Source organism: Hordeum vulgare, chromosome 1H, assembly GCF_904849725.1.
Source record: "Hordeum vulgare subsp. vulgare chromosome 1H, MorexV3_pseudomolecules_assembly, whole genome shotgun sequence".
NCBI lineage: Eukaryota > Viridiplantae > Streptophyta > Magnoliopsida > Poales > Poaceae > Hordeum > Hordeum vulgare.
The window spans coordinates 393820625-393838004 of record NC_058518.1 but is presented as its reverse complement, the minus strand read 5'-3'; positions in this window follow the sequence as shown (position 1 = coordinate 393838004).

Below are 17380 nucleotides of genomic sequence, written 5' to 3'. Positions count from 1 at the left end.
GTTGTGGTTGCTAATACCACTATCTAACAAACTTTGTTATCTTGGATATTCCCGAGGACGATGCCATGGCTATCATCCTCGGAAGATCCTTTTTAAACACTGCAGGGGCTGTTATAGATTGCAACAAAGGCAATGTCACTTTCCATGTCAATGGTAATGAGCACACCATGCACTTTCTAAAGAAACGATATCCAGTACATTGCATCAATGCTATCGAAAAGACTTCATCGATTCTCATTGGGAGCTTTGAATGCCCTATTCCTTGTGTCAAGATGAAGTATGATTTGCTTGTTGGGGAGATTCATATCCCCATTGAGGTGACTTAGTGGCTATTCGAAAATTCTCCGTTCTCTTTTGCGATTCGAGAAGGTTTTGTCATAAGGACTTGATCAATCCCATTGACTGATTTCTTTCGATGACCATGAGATGGATGAATCAGAGATTCACATACGTCTGTTTTGAGTTTTCCTTTTCTTTTTTGTTTAGAAGAAAAATGACATAATTAGTTTAGCTTTTCCTCTTTTCTGTTTTAGCGTCCCAGAGAAAATACCTCGAAAATAGAAGTTCTCCGATGGTCCTGAAAGTTCAGAATGATTTTTTCTGGAATTTTTGAAAATTTCTGGGCCTGAGAGCTCGTCAGGGGGCCTCACCAGTGGGCCACAAGCCCCCCCACTGCCACCTACCCCCTGGTGGCGGGGTGCAAGCTTGTGGGGCCCACAGGCACCCCCTCCGCTCAATCCAGCTCTCACCCTCTTCTTCCACCTCCAGAAAAAATTGTTTCGTAGCTCAAACCCGTATTCTTGCTCATTTGGATGTGATTTTCAATGTCCTTGCTCAAAGCACCATTCTCCGAACCGTTTTGGGGAAATTACTCCTTGGTAAGTGACTCCTCCATTGGTCCAATTAGTTTTTGCTCTAGTGCTTTATCCTTCGCGAATTCTTACTACCTTGGTGACCCTGTTCTTGAGCTTGAAAAGTTGATCTTAGCTGGTCCCAAGTAGTTTTAGCGTGTGATATGGTCTCTAGGCACTAGTGGGGTAGTTGCTACAAGTTGGGTTAATCCTTATTTACTTTTCTTTCAAAGTCTCTAAAAAATTTCAGAATTTTTCAGAGCTAGGAAAAGGAAAAGATGAGGAGGTTCTCGAGAGGCTCTTCAAGCCGTAACCCCAAGGAGGATGAGAAGAACCACCCCAAGTACGTAGTCCCTCGAGTCACAGAAGTTCGAGCGTGCGAGTGGCCAAGTGATGAATTTTTGCGCGCCGCCGGACTTTATAAATTTTTTTATTACTTGGTGGAGAACGCAGGTCTTACTGCATTCGTTGAAGATAAGTGCCCACAATATCTCCTCCTCACCAATATTTTCGTTCAAAGCTTCAACTTTTATCCGAGGAAGAATCCTCCCATGGTTGAGTTCATGATTTACGATATCCCCCAGTGCATGACGCTGCAGGATTTTTGCAATGTATGCAAATTACCTTATGTTGGGGATATCCGTGACCCTTGTCCACGGTACTTGGAGGATTTCATTGGTTCTATTGTTGTTGGAGAGGAGATAGGAGTGTCTCGCGCTAGAATTGCTAGCATACATTTTCCTGTGCTCCGGTACTTCTCTATTTGTGGGAAAATGTTTGATTGTCCGTGGGGAGGCTGGATCACTCAGTTCTCCAGACCTTGCGGTTTTGCGCGAAGGCCTTTATAACGATAAGACTTATAGCTTGGGCGCTATAGTAGCTCAACGGTTGAACCTGAACCGTTCCAAGGGTGTTCTCTATGGAGGTATCTATGCTACCCGTCTTGCCAAACACTCTGAGATACCCATTATACTGGGAGAGGAAGGAGAGATGCTTCTCCCTGAGAGATATCTGGATTATGACAGCATGGTTCGCCATGATTTTCTGGATAGAGATGCTAGTAGATGGATGATTTATAACCTGGTGTTTAGTCAGGGTACTCGAGAGACTATTACTTTGCCTGCTCCTTCTTTGTTTGATCTTCATGCAGGTAGGTATACTACGCAAATTGGGGCTTAGCCCAACCACAGGCACCCGTGCCCGAGCCGCCAGCCGAGTATGAGACGCCAGTTTATCAGTGGGAGCCAGAGGAGCTCACACAGAAGTGGCATCCACAGTCTGCTCCGGAGTACCTGGAGCTGGTGATTTCCCACCATGGGAGTAGACCAAGCTAGGCCAAAAGCCTAAGCTTGGGGGAGTACGTGTTCTCACCGACTTTACATTCATGCTTATGCTTTCACTTTGTTAGCCGGTGTTTACACTTTGCCACTGTATTATCCATGCTAGTTTCTTTTTGTTTTCTTGTTTTCTTATTTTGTGTCCTTTTGAGAAAACCCAAAAATATTTTTCTTTCTTCTTTTGCTTGTTGGGAGCTTTCCCGTGTAAATATTTTTCTTTTTCTTTGTGTCAAGGTAGAAGATATTGGTTACAATGCTTAATGGTTCTTACATGCTTACCTATTTAGCTTTCAAAGAGCCATATTATTTTGTCTTCTCCTTTGTGTTTGCCTGCAGATTCAGTTTAGTCCAATGCGCTTATTATCGTTTTCATCGTTCGATCGTGCAAATGAAAGGCAACAATGATGATATATGATGAAGTGATTGAGACTGAAAAGCTGGTATGAACTCTATCTATTTTGTTTTTGTAAATATGACTAGCTTGTCGACCCAGATTTAGCTTTATTGTGAGAGAGCCATGTTTGCAATGACAACTTAGAGATCATAGTTTCTGATGCCATGCTTATTTAGATGAGAGCTTATAATGGTTTGTCTTGAATGCCAACATAGATTTTGAGATGACTATGATGTAGTATGATAGGATGGTATTCTCCTTTGAATGTTTCAAGTGGCTTGACTTGACGCATGTTCATGCATGTAGTTGAAACAAAATCAACATAGCCCCTATGATGTTCGTGTTCATGGTGATTTATATCCTGTTCATGCTTGCATTCAATGTTAGTCAAACTCATTGCATCTTGATGATTGTTGTCGCTCTCTAGTTGGTCGCTTCCCAGTCTTTTGCTAGCCTTCACTTGTACTAAGCGGGAATACTGCTTGTGCATCCACTTCCATAAACCCAAAAGTGTTCCCATGAGAGTCCACCATACCTACCTATTTGCGGTATCTACCTGCCGTTCCAAGTAAATTTGCATGTGCCACTCTCTAAACCTTCAAGAAATAAATCTATTTTGCATGCCCGAACCGCTCATGTGGTGACAGAGGGCTATTGGTATCTTCCATGCTAGGAGTGTTATCCTCGACATGTGTTTATTCACAGTCATTCACGAGAAAGGGGCCAGTATTTGGGATGCCCAGTTCCATGCTTAAATCGAAAACATAACTGTAAAACAAGACTCCCGCCAGATTGATGTTAGTATGGACGGTACCCGAGGATTCGGCTAGCCGTGGAGTGTGATTGATTGGTGGTGGGGGAGTTAAAACTTTACTTTTATGTTTGGGAACCGCCTATAGCATGAGTAGCATGGAAAATATTGAGAACTCTTGGTCATTGTGTTGACAATGAAAGCATGCCACCCAAAATTATTATCTGTGTTTTCAAAGCTTGAGCTCTGGCACCTCTGCAAATCAATGCTTCCCTCTGCGAAGGGCTTGTCTATTTATTTTCCTGTTGAGTCATCCTCCTCTTATATAAGCACCAATTAGAGAGCACCTCTGTCATTTTTATGCTATGCTTTTGATTGATATTGAGTATGACTATGACTGGATCTTCGTTGCTATGAATTACAATGTTTAGTCAGCCCTTGATCTTTGAAAGTGCTCTGCATTTATGTTTTGCGGTCTCAGAAAGAGCTAGCGAGATACCACCTATTCATATTGCTTCATGCTTGTTTTGATTGAAGTGTTGGTATTTGAAACTCATTATTATTTGCTCGTTAGCTGATTATGCCATTGATATTAGTTTACCGTGAGACCTTTGTGTCATTTGCTTATGTGGTTAACTTGTGATTTTGCTGAAATTCTGGTTATGAGTTAGACATAGTTGCAACAACAAGATCAAACAGAGTTTGTCAAAGTTTTTCTTTCTCTCTTAGTTTGTCAACTGAGTTGCTTGAGGACAAGCAAGGTTTTAAGCTTGGGGGAGTTGATACGTCTCCAACGTATCTACTTTTCCAAACTCTTTTGCCCTTGTTTTGGACTATAATTTCCATGATTTGAATGGAACTAACCTGGTCTGACGCTGTTTTCAGTAGAATTGCCTTGGTGTTATTTTTGTGCAGAAATCAAAGTTCTCCAAACGTCCTGAAAATTTACGGGGAGCAGTTTTGGAAAATATCAAAAATATCCGCGCCAAGTTCCACCTCAGGGGGTGGGCCAGTGGGCCACAAGCCCCTGCTCCGCCACCACCCCCCTGGTGGCGGTGGGCAGGCTTGTGGGGCCCACAGGAACCTGACGCCCCCAACTCCAGCTCTATAAGTTGCCTTTCATCCCAGAAAAAAATAAAAAGAGAAGTTTTCGTCGCGTTTTCGATACGGAGGCGCTGCCACCTCCTGTTCTTCATCTGGAGGGCAAATTTGGAGTCCGTCTTGGGCTCCAGAGAGGGGAAATCGTCGCCATCGTCATCATCAACCTTCTGCCCTCTCCAATTCCATGAAGCTCTTCGTCGTTCGTGAGTAATCTATTCGTAGGCTCGCTGGGCGGTGATGAGTAGGATGAGATCTATCATGTAATCGAGTTAGTTTTGATGGGAATTGATCCCTAGTATCCACTATGTTATGAGATTTGATGTTGCTACTACTTTGCCATGCTTAATGCTTGTCACTAGGGCCCGAGTGTCATGATTTCAGATCTGAAATTATTATGTTGTCACCAATATATGTGTGTTTTAGATCCGATCTTGCAAGTTGTAGTTACCTACTATGTGTTACCGGAACCACTCCCGGTGATGACCATAGTTTGAGGAGTTCATGTGTTCACCAAGTGCTAATGCGTTGGTCCGGTTCTTTATTAAAAGGAGAACCTTAATATCCCATAGTTTCCTTTTGGACCCCGCTGCCACGGGAGGGATGGACAATAGATGTCATGCAAGTTCTTTTCCCTAAGCACGTATGACGACACACGGAATGCATGCCTACATCACATTGACGAACGGGAGCTAGCCACATATCTCTCCGTGTTATAGCTGTTGCATGATGAATATCATCCAAACAAATCACCGACCCATTGCCTACAAGTTTGTCCTACTGTTGCTACTGCTGTTACTTGTCTTGCTCTGCTGCTACTGTTGCTACTACTGTCGCTTGCTACTCTTGCTACTTGCTACTGCTGTCACTACTGTTGTTCCTTGCCACTGCTATTGCTCATTACACTGCTACTACCTGCTACACTATTGATTCGCTGACCGTTGACGGGAACTGACAACTTCGTCAACGCGGCAATGGAGGCGCCATTGATACAATTGTTAGGAATAGTCTGCCGTCAACAGATCGTTTCTGACACCGTAGCTATCATATTACTTTGCTGTTACTAATGTTCTTGCAGATACTAATCTTTCAGGTGTGGTTGAATCTAACAAATTCAGCTACTAATACTCGAGAGTATACTCTCACCTCCTGACTGGCTTATCAACAAATTGGGTCGAATACTCTACCCTCGAAAACTACTGCGAACCCACGCGCTGGTGGGCCATCAACAACATTCTTCCAGTTTCATTGCCGGGGAGTGCTAGCAGCATTCTTCTGGTGCCATTGTAGGAGAAGGTTCGTTGTCATAAGCATTCATCTAGCTAATGCCAGAGATTGCAGGATCATCACTTTTCTGGAACCATTGCCAGGAAAGCACAGCTGACGTCAAGCTCCCACTCACTTTCTTGTAAACACAAGATTCTCCAACCACTTATATAAACCCAAATGCTTTGATCACCTCATCAAAGCGCTTATTCCAACTCGGAGATGCTTGCACCATTCCATAAATGGTTCGCTGGAGCTTGCATACTTTGGTTAGCATTCTTTAGATCGAAAAAACCTTCGGGTTGCATCATATACAACTCTTCCTTAAGAAAACCGTTAAGGAACACCGTTTTGACATCCATCAGCCAGATTTCATAACCGTAAAAGGCAGCTATTGCTAACATGATTCGGACGGACTTAAGCATCGCTACCGGTGAGAAAGTCTCATCATAGTCAACTCCTTGAACTTGTGAAAAACCCTTTGCCACAAGTCGAGCTTTATAAACGGTCACATTACCGTCTGCGTCCGTCTTCTTCTTATAGATCCATTTGTTCTGAATAGCCTTGCGGCCTTCATGTAGTACTTCCAAAGTCCACACTTTGTTCTCGTACATGGATCCTATCTCGGACTTCATGGCCTCCAACCATTTGTTGGAATCCGGGCCCACCATTGCTTCTTCATATTCATAGGTTCATTGTTATCCAACAACATAATTGTTAAGACAGGATTACCGTACCACTCAGGAGTAGTACGTGATCTTGCCGACCTGCGAGGTCTGATAGCAACCTGATCCGAAGTTTCATGATGATCATCATCAACTTGCTGCTCAACCGACACCGCAGCAACATGGGTTTCCCCTTGCCCTGCACCGCCATCTAGAGGGATTAGAGGTTCGACAACCTCATCAAGTTCTATCTTCCTCCCACTCAATTCTTTCGAGAGAAACTCCTTCTCAAGAAAAGCTCCATTTTTAGCAACAAACACTTTGCCCTCGGATTTGAGATAGAAGGTATACCCAACTGTCTCTCTTTTGGGTAACCTATGAAGACGCACTTTTCTGCTTTGGGTTCCAGCTTTTCAGGCTGAAGCTTTTTGACATAAGCATCACATCCCCAAACTTTAAGAAACGACAATTTTGGTCTTTTGCCATACCATAGTTCGTATGGTGTCGTCTCAACGGATTTTGATGGTGCCTTATTTAAAGTGAATGCAGCTGTCTCTAATGCATAACCCCAAAACGATAACGGCAAATCGGTAAGAGACATCATAGATCGCACCATCTGTAACAAAGTACGATTACGACGTTCGGACACACCATTATGCTGTGGTGTTCCAGGCGGTGTCAACTGTGAAACAATTCCTCATTGTCTTAAGTGAGCACCAAACTCGAAACTCAGATATTCACCCCCACGATTAGACCGTAGGAACTTGATCTTCTTGTTACAATGATTTTCAACTTCACTCTGAAATTGATTGAACTTCTCAAACGTTTCAAACTTGTGCTTCATCAAGTAGACATAACCATATCTACTCAAATCGTCAGTGAAGATGAGAAAATAATGATATCCGCCACGCGCCTCCACACTCATCGGACCACACACATCGGTATGTATGATTTCCATCAAGTCACTTGCATGCTCCATCATTCCGGAGAACGGAGTCTTAGTCATCTTGCCCATGAGGCATGGTTCGCACATGTCTAGTGAATCAAAGTCAAGTGACTCCCAAAGTCCATCGGTATGGAGTTTCTTCATGCGCTTTACACCAATATGACCTAAGCCGCAGTGCCATAAAAACATGGCACTATCATTGTTAACTCTAACTCTTTTGATCTCAATGTTATGTATATGTGTATTATCGCTATCAAGATTCAATATGAACGATCCTCTCACATTGGGTGCATGACCATAAAAGATATTACTCACAGAAATAGAACAACCATTATTCTCCGACTTAAACGAGTAACCGTCTCGCAATAAACAAGATCCAGATATAATGTTCATGCTTAACACAGGCACTAAATAACAATTATTTAAGTTCATAACTAATCCTGATGGTAACTGAAGTGAAACTGTGCTGACGGCGATTGCATCAACCTTGGAACCATTTCCCACGTGCATCGTCACTTCATCCTTTGCCAGCCTTCGCTTATTCCGTAATTCCTATTCCGAGTTGCAAATATGAGCAACATAACCGGTATCGAATACCCAGGCACTACTACGAGAGCTGGTTAAGTACACATCAATAACATGTATATCGAATATACCTGATTTTTCCTTGGCGGCCTTCTTATCAGCCAGATACTTGGGGCAGTTGCGCTTCTAGTGACCCAGACCCTTGCAATAATAACACTCCGTTTCAGGCTTAGGTCCAGCTTTGGGTTTCTTCGTTGGATTGGCAACAGGCTTGCCGCTCTTCTTTGAATTACCCTTCTTTCCTTTGCCTTTCTCTTGAAACTAGTGGTCTTATTCACCATCAACACTTGATGCTCTTTACGGAGTTCTGACTCTGCGACTTCCAGCATCAGGAATAACTCGCCGGGTGACTTGTTCATCCCTTGCATGTTACAGTTCAACACAAAGCTCTTGTAGCTTGGTGGCAGTGTTTGAAGAATTCTGTCAGAGATAGCCTCTTGGGAGACTTCAATCCCCAGCTCAGCTAGACGGTTTGAGTACCCAGACATTTCGAGCACATGTTCACTGACAGACGAATTCTCCTCCATCTTGCAAGCATAGAATTTATCGGAGGTCTCATACCTATGTATCCGGGCATTCTTGTGAAAGATAAACTTCAACTCCTGGAACATCTCAAATGCTCCATGACGCTCAAAGCAACGTTCAAGTCCCGGCTCTAAGCCATACAAGACTGCACATTGAACTACTGAGCAGTCCTCCTTGCGTGCTAACCAAGCGTTCTTAACATCTTGGTCAGCCGCGGTGGGTGGTTCATCTCCTAGCGCAGCATTATGGACATAATCCTTCTTCCCAACTTGCACGAGCAACTTAAGATTACGAGCCCAGTCTCCAAAGTTGCTTCCATCATCTTTCAACTTAGCTTTCTCTAGGAACGCATTAAAATTTAGGGTGACTGTTGCGTGAGCCATTGATCTACAACACAAATATTTTCAAAGTGGACTTAGACTATGTTCAAGATAATTAGAGTTTAACTAATCAAATTACTTGCTAAACTCCCACTCAAAAAGTACATCTCTCTAGTCATTTGAGTGGTACATGATCCAAATTCACTAACTCAAATCCGATCATCACGTGAGTTGAGGATAGTTTCAGTGGTAAGCATCTCTATGCTAATCATATCAACTATACGATTCATGCTCGACCTTTCTGTCTCACGTGTTCCATGGCCATGTCTGTACATGCTAGGCTTGTCAAGCTTAACCCGAGTGTTCCGCGTGTGCAACTGTTTTGCACCCGTTGTATGTGAACGTTGAGTCTATCACACCCGATCATCACGTGGTGTCTCGAAACGACGAACTGTAGCAATGGTGCATAGTCGGGGAGAACACAATTTCTTCTTGAAATTTTAGTGAGAGACCACCTCATAACGCTACCGTCGTTCTAAGCAAAATAAGGTACATAAAAGGATTAACATCACATGCAATTCATAAGTGACATGATATGGCCATCATCTTGTGCTTCTTGATCTCCACCACCAAAGCACCGACACGATCTTCTTGTCACCGGCGCCACACCATGATCTCCATCATCATGATCTCCATCAACGTGTCTCCATCGGGGTTGTCATGCTACTTTTGCTATTACGACTAAAGCTACGTCCTAGCAATATAGTAAACGCATCTGCAAACACAAATGTTAGTTTAAAGACAACCCTATGGCTCCTGCCGGTTGCCGTACCATCGACGTGCAAGTCGATATTAACTATTACAACATGATCATCTCATACATCCAATATATCACATCACGTCATTGGGCATATCATATCACAAGCATACCCTGCAAAAACAAGTTAGACGTCCTCTAATTTGTTGTTGCATGTTTTACGTGGCTGCTACGGGTATCTAGTATGATCGCATCTTACTTACGCAAAAACTACAACAGAGATGTGCAAATTGCTATTTAACCTCTCCAAGGACCGCCTCGGTCAAAAACAATTGAACTAAAGGTGAAGAAACCGACACCCGCCAGTCATCTTTATGCAACGAGGTTGCATGTCAAGCGATGAAACCAGTCTTTCGTAAGCATACGAATAATGTCGGTCCGGGCCGCTTCAATCCAACAATACCGCCGAATTGAGAATAGACTAAGGAGGGTAGAAAATCGAACATCACCGTCCACAAAACCCTTTGTGTTCTACTCGAGATAACATCTACGCATGAACCTAGTTCATGATGCCACTGTTGGGGAACGTTGCATGGGAAACAACAATTTTCCTACGCACACGAAGACCTATCATGGTGATGTCCATCTACGACAGGAGATTTGGACCTACGTACCCTTGTAGATCGCACAACAGGAAGAGTTAAGAAACGTGGTTGATGTAGTGAAACGTCCTCATGTCCCTCGATCTGCCCCGTGAACCGTCCCGCGATCCGTCCCACGATCGTTCCGATCTAGTGCCGAACTGATGGCACCTCCGCATTCAGCACACGTACATCTCGACGATGATCTCGGCCTTCTTGATCCAGCAAGCAAGACGGACAAGTAGATGAGTTCTCCGGCAGCGTGACGGCGCCCTGGTGGTGGTGAAGGATCTACTCCTGCAGGGCTCCGCCCGAGCTCCGCAGAAATACGATCTCGAGGTAAAACTATGGTGTCTAGATCTGAGTTGCACGTGGCAAAAGTTGTCTCAAATCAGCCCTAAATCACCACTATATATAGGAGGGAGGGGGAGGAGGCTTGTCTTGAGGGCCAAGCCCTCAAGGGTGCGCCGTCTAGGGAGGAGGAGGAGTGCTACTCCAATCCTAGTCCAACTAGGAGTGGAAAGTGGAGTCCTTCTCTTCCTTCCCACCTTTTTTTTCTTTCTCTTTGGTTTTTTATTTCCTTGGCGCATAGGCCCTCTTGGGCTGGCCCACCAGCCCAATAAGGGCTGGTGCACCACCCCTAGAGCCTTTGGGCTTCCCGGGGTGGGTTGCCCCCCTCCCGGTGAACATCCAAAACCCATTCGTCACTCTCGGTACAATCCCGGTAATGCCCGAAAACCTTCCGGTAACCAAATGAAGTCATCCTATATATCAATCTTCATTTTCTGACCATTCCAAAAACCCTCGTGACGTTCGTGATCTCATCCGGGACTCCGAACAACATTCAGTAACCACACATATAACTCAACTATACTAAAACATCATCGAACCTTAAGTGTGCAGACCCTGCGGGTTCGAGAACTATGTAGACATGCCCCGAGTCACTCCTCGGTCAATATCCAATAGCGGGACCTGGATGCCCATATTGGATCCTACATATTCTCCAAAGATCTTATCGGTTGAACCTTAGTGTCAATGATTCATATAATCCCTTATGTCATTACCTTTGTCCTTCGGTATGTTACTTGCCCGAGATTTGATCATCGGTATCCGCATACCTATTTCAATCTCGTTACCGGCAAGTCTCTTTACTTGTTCCGTAATACAAGATCCCGTGACTTACACTTTGTCACATTGCTTGCAAGGCTTGTGTGTGATGTTGTATTACCGAGTGGGCCCCGAGATACCTCTCCGTCACACGGAGTGACAAATCCCAGTCTTGATCCATACTAACTCAACGGACACCTTCGGAGATACCTGTAGAGCACCTTTATAATCACCCAGTTATGTTGTGACGTTTGATGCACACAAGGCATTCCTCTGGTGCCAGTGAGTTATATGATCTCATGGTCATAGGAACAAATACTTGACACGCAGAAAACAATAGCAATAAAACGATCAATATGCTATGTTCATAGTTTGGGTCTAGTCCATCACATGATTCTCCTAATGATGTGATCCAGTTATCAAGTGACAACACTTGCACATAGTTAGAAAACCTTGACTATCATTGATCAACTGGCTAGCCAACTAGAGGCTTGCTAAGGACAATGTTTTGTCTATGTATCCACACATGTATCTATGTTTTCATTCAATACAATTATAGCATGGATAATAAACGATTATCTTTAAACAGGAAATATAATAATAACTATTCATCATTGCCTCTAGGGCATATTTCCAACGATGCATCCCACCTCTCTTCGTCAAAAAATATCGGTTAGCTTATGTTGATCCTAAGTTTTTATTTATCCACATGATATGCACTCTTTTTTAGAGTAGTTTGATGTTTACTCACGTGCTTCACTTATATGCTAAGAGTAAATTGTGAATGAATGAAATATCATAAATATGAAATTATCAATGTGCTTTATGTCTTGTAGTAGTTTTACATTTGGTTTAGAAAGTAAAATGTATTGAAGTTTGACAATCATTGTATTAGTCATATGATCAATTCATGAATGACTAAGTGTAAGAAAGAGAACTTTCACATACAAATATATTATTTCGAACCTTGATAAAATTGCTGAGCTTGGACAAGGAAGACAACGTAATGGTTATGTTTGGGTATATTTGCATAGAAGTTATATTTTTATGGATCCTCCAATATGTGGTGCTTGTTTAGAACCTTTTGCTGGCCAAAAATTCGTATTAAGTAGAGATACTACTTGTGAATTCAAACCCTTGAGGCAAGTTTCTTCCATGAGAGTCCACCATACCTACCTGCATATGGTATTATCACTGCCATTCCAAGTAGATTTGCATGTGACACCTCTAAAACCTTCAAATAAACATCCGTTTTGTGTGCTCGTAGTGCTCATGGAGCAACGGGGTGGTCATTATCTTCCATGCTAAGTGAGTTATTCTCAAGATGAGTGTTTATTCACTTGTAATTGCACGAGAGAGGCTAGTAAAAAGGATGCCCAGTCTTGCATAATACAAAAAAACAAGAACTCCCCTAGAATGTTGATTGTTTGGATGGTACCCCTGAATACGGCTAGCCATGGAATGTGTTTGAATGGTGGACGGGGAGAAAAAAATTCTATTCTGTTTGGGAACCGCCAATAATGTGATTAGCATGGAAGATATTGAAAACTCTTTTGTGACGTTGACTTGAAAGGCGCACCACCTAAAATTACATATTCATCTCTATTTCAAAACAATGAGCTTTGGCACCTTTACAAATCCCTGCTTCCCTCTGCGAAGGGACAATTTATTTACTTTCATGTTACTTTATTTTCATGTTGAGTCAACTTCTTATTCCAACCTCATTCTCTTAGTTGGCAAGCACCAGATGGTGGAAAAATATCCAAACATATATTTACACTCAAATATATTTGATTATGAGTCATTATTGTTGAAAATTATCTTTATGATAAATATGTTGGGAGGCGAAACATTAAGTCCCTATCTTTCTCTATGTTCGACATATGTTATTTGTTTTGAACATGTGCTTTGAGTATTAGAAATAATAGAATACTATATGATAATTGAGTATATGGAGCTCTTACTTAGACTTGATGATGCATTGAAATTGTTTGGTCACTAAGAACAGATGATGTTGCGTTTCAAGAGAATGCATTGTTTGAACCATGACATGTGAATTAACTGATACGCAAGCATGATGATTTTTACGGAAAAGTTGTTGGTTATGATGCTAGAACAAGTAACTGGAATTATCATAATCAAACTTATATACTATGCTAACATTCACACTTCATAAATTATTTCTTTTATCATTTACCTACTCGAGGACGAGTAGGCATTATGCTTGGGGATGCTGATACGTTTCCAATGTACCGATAATTTATGAAGTATTCATGCCATGTTTTCCTATGTTTATATACTTTTATATGGTTTTGATGCACTTTATATGATTTATTTAGATCTACCCTGGACTGACGTTGTTTTTAGGAGAATTACCGTGGTGTTTTTTTTGTGAAAAAAATGGAAGTTCTCGGAGTTGGCCGGAAATTTTATAAAATTTTCTGGTGGAAATAAGCAATATTGGAGCGAAGAACCATCGGAGGGGAGCCACCTCCGGACCACAAGCCAACAGGGTGTGCTCCCTAGGTGTGACGCCCTCGATTTGATCGTACACTAATCATACACGCAAATGCGTAGGACCAAGCTCAAGGACTCACGGGGAGATGTCACAACACAAGTCTAGACACAAATAAAACATACAAGATTCATATTACAAGCCAGGGGCCACGAGGGCTAGAATACACAAGCTCGATAAACACGCGGGTCAGCGGAAACAATAAATATCTGAGTACGTACATAAAACATGAGGTGCCTTAGAGAAGGCTAGCAAAAAAGATACAACGATCGAACGAGGCGAGGCCTCCTTCCTCGGAACCTCCTAACTACTCCTGGTCTTCAGCGACCTCCATGTAGTAGTAGGCACCGTCGGGGTAGCAGTCGTCGGCGGCGGGATACGCCATCTCCTGGGCTCCGCCATCTTGTCGCAGCAACGGATCAAGGGGGAAAAGGGGAGCAAAGCAACGGTGAGTACTCATCCAAAGTACTCGCAAGACTTATATCAGGACTATGCTAAGTATGCATCAGTATCAAAGGAAGGGGTTTATATGTGGACTGACTGCAGCAATGCAAGAAAGAGAGGGAAGGCCTAGTCCTATCGAAGACTAGCATCTTCAGGGGGTCTTGCAGCAATAGACGAGAGTAGAACAGGTATCACAATTAAAGTCCTATTGTTGCAACAATATTAATTAAAGTCACGCCCAGAGATTCTTCCTCGTCCCCCTACGAGGAAGCAATCCCGGAGCAACAGTGCAGTAAAGTAATAGTTGTAGTTGTATAAGATCAGGGCACAACTCCAAGTCGTCCTGTAAGCATGGACACGACTATTTGAATAGTTAATTTTCATCTGGCCGGTCACACTATCCTGGGTCCTGCACGGCCTCGGAACATCGACACGTTGCAACCTCACCTAGACTCAATAGAGAGGCCAGCCCGCCGGTCTAAATCCTAAGCGCGCATGGGTCATGGGCCCATCGTCCATTGCGCTCCTGCACATTGCATGGGTGGCCAAGGTCGGTCATGGCACCTCTTATACAAGAACGGTGATAATCCAGACCACTCGGGCGCGTGCCGCTCCATTGCTGACGTTTGAAGAGGTTTGACTAATACCACGGCGTCGAGTACCCATAACTTGTCCCGCGTAGCCGGTTAGTGCGCAAAGGTCTCCGACCAACCGAGATCAAATACACAAATCCATTAACATTTTAATTAATTCATCGACACATCCACGCGGGAATCCAGCCGCCTAATATTATTCATCAATGTCCCCAGTAACACGGTCAAGTAACTGTGTGGTTGTAACACCAGGGGGAATCCGAGGTATCTCCCTCATTGGATTCCGAACGATGTAACCGTCAAGGTGGACTTAGAGGAATCACCCTCAAGGGTCTCACACTTGAGGGGTTACACGACAGAGTCATCGTCAGGAGTGGTGAAGGAGGAATCACCCTCGATAACCACGACCGACTAGCTGCACTACAGAGATAGCATCATGAGTACTTCGCGAGGTGTCACCCTCGATACCCGATAGTAGCTCTGCAGTTTCCTACAACTAAGGGGTTGTAAGTGCTGTGTCGGGTCTTGGCTCGTCGATCAGGGATCAAGAATTGATGATAAAGCGGGGGCAATTCGACTAAAGGTCAGAGGGGATGACTGCTCCACCTCTACTAAACAGTTTTAAGGTGCAGTAGAATAATGTAGCAGTTCATCAAAATTAAGTGATGCATCAGATATAGGAACTAACTACAAGAGTAGCAAAATTCTAATGCAAGCACGAGGGAGAAAGAATAGGTGATATCAGAATGATCAAGGGGGTGTGCTTGCCTTGTTGCTCTGTGGCAAAGGGCTTGTCGTCAGGAGGGTAGTCCTACCTGGCAGCAGCGTCAATATCGAGGTCTACCAGTAAGAAGAGGGGGAAGAAACAATAAATATAAACACAGATGCAATCACTAAGCATGACATGTCAAGATGCATGGCTAGGCATGAGCTAACGCAATATCATCCGTCATAGACGGGTTGGAAAAATATCAGATGATATTTCCCGGGTTTGTGGCTACTACCGGTCAAACGAAAACGGTGGAAAAGTTTCACGTTTGCTATGCTAGGGACGCGTGACACACGAACGGATAGTGTATCCGGGTTCGTCTCGTTTTGTTGATTAACTTTTATGTCCAAAATATTTTCATCTCACTTACGACTTATTTTATATTAATTTTCAAAGTTTTATTCAATTATTAGGAATTAAACAGATTTAGATAATTCAGATATTTAGATATGACAACATTATGATGTCATCATGACATCAAGAGTCAACATGGTTTTGAGTGGTTAAATATGACCAGTTGGTCCCATGTGTCATAGGCACATTTATTTTTAGGGTTAAATAACTATTTAATCAAGTTAATTAGTGGGATGGGACCCACCTGTCATACACTGCTTAGGATAATTTATTTATCTTAGTTAACATAGTTAGCTAACAATTTTAATTAATGAATTTACCTAATCTTAAACATTACAAGTAACTAAATACTTATTTATTTATTATTATGATTAATTTCTGTTTTAGGGTTGTGGCCCCACATGTCATTGGGACAACGAGCAGATATACACTACACGCACACACAATCTGTACACACAATTTTATTCATACATACATATATTCATATACACATGCATACATATATTTGCACATACACACATGTGCACATATACATACATATTCATATACACATGCATACGTACATACATATATACCCCTTCTCTTTCTTTTTTTTACATACACACACATGGAGGGGGTTATCCCCCATGTCTAGCACGGAGGTGGCCAGGGGCGAACTAGGCCGGTGCCAGGGGGCGGCTTACGCACGCGCTTGCGGTGCAGGAGGCGGCCAGGGTGCACGCGGCCAGGGACGGGCGCAGTCGGCGACCGGGCCAACGACCGGCGCTGGTAGTGTGGGGAAAATGGGGAGGAGGAGAGAGGCCGGAGCCTGGAGCTCACCATCGCGTTGAGGAAGATGCGGCTCGGGGATGCTCGATGCAGACCGGCGAGGGGGAGGACGGGAAGACGGTCGGCGGCGTGGTGGCGAGGTGGTGGCCGGCGGGACTGTGGTGTAGCGATGCAGTCCGTCGAGGGGCACCTGAAACGAGGTGGTGGTCGGCCGGTGGGGAGGCGCAGGCCGACTAGTGGAGGCAGCTTGGGGCACCGCGTAGGAGGGCCGGCGAGGAGAGGCGCCGAGGGAGTGAGGAGGACGAGGGGGTCGGCTGGCGCTGGGGCTAGCGAGGGGCGAAGGGGGCGAGGTCGGCCTCCCTGCCCCGATCTAGGGTGGATCGGGAGGGAGAGAGAGAGCTGATCGAGGTGGGGAGGGCTCCTCGGGATTTGGTGGTTGGTGGCTGGGGGCTGGATGAGTTAGGGTTTGAGGGGGTTAAATACCCCCCAAGTAAGGTGGGCCGGGGTGGGCCGACCGGTGTGGCTATGCTGGCTGGGTCCGGCCGAGTGGGGATTTTATTTTTTATTTTTTGTTTTATTTTTATTTCCTTATTTTGCATTGTGTTTTATTTTAACCCTTTTATTTATTTATTTTACTCTTTACTGTATTTTAGTTTTAGAAAATATTAATCATTATTTATTTGTTACAACTTGA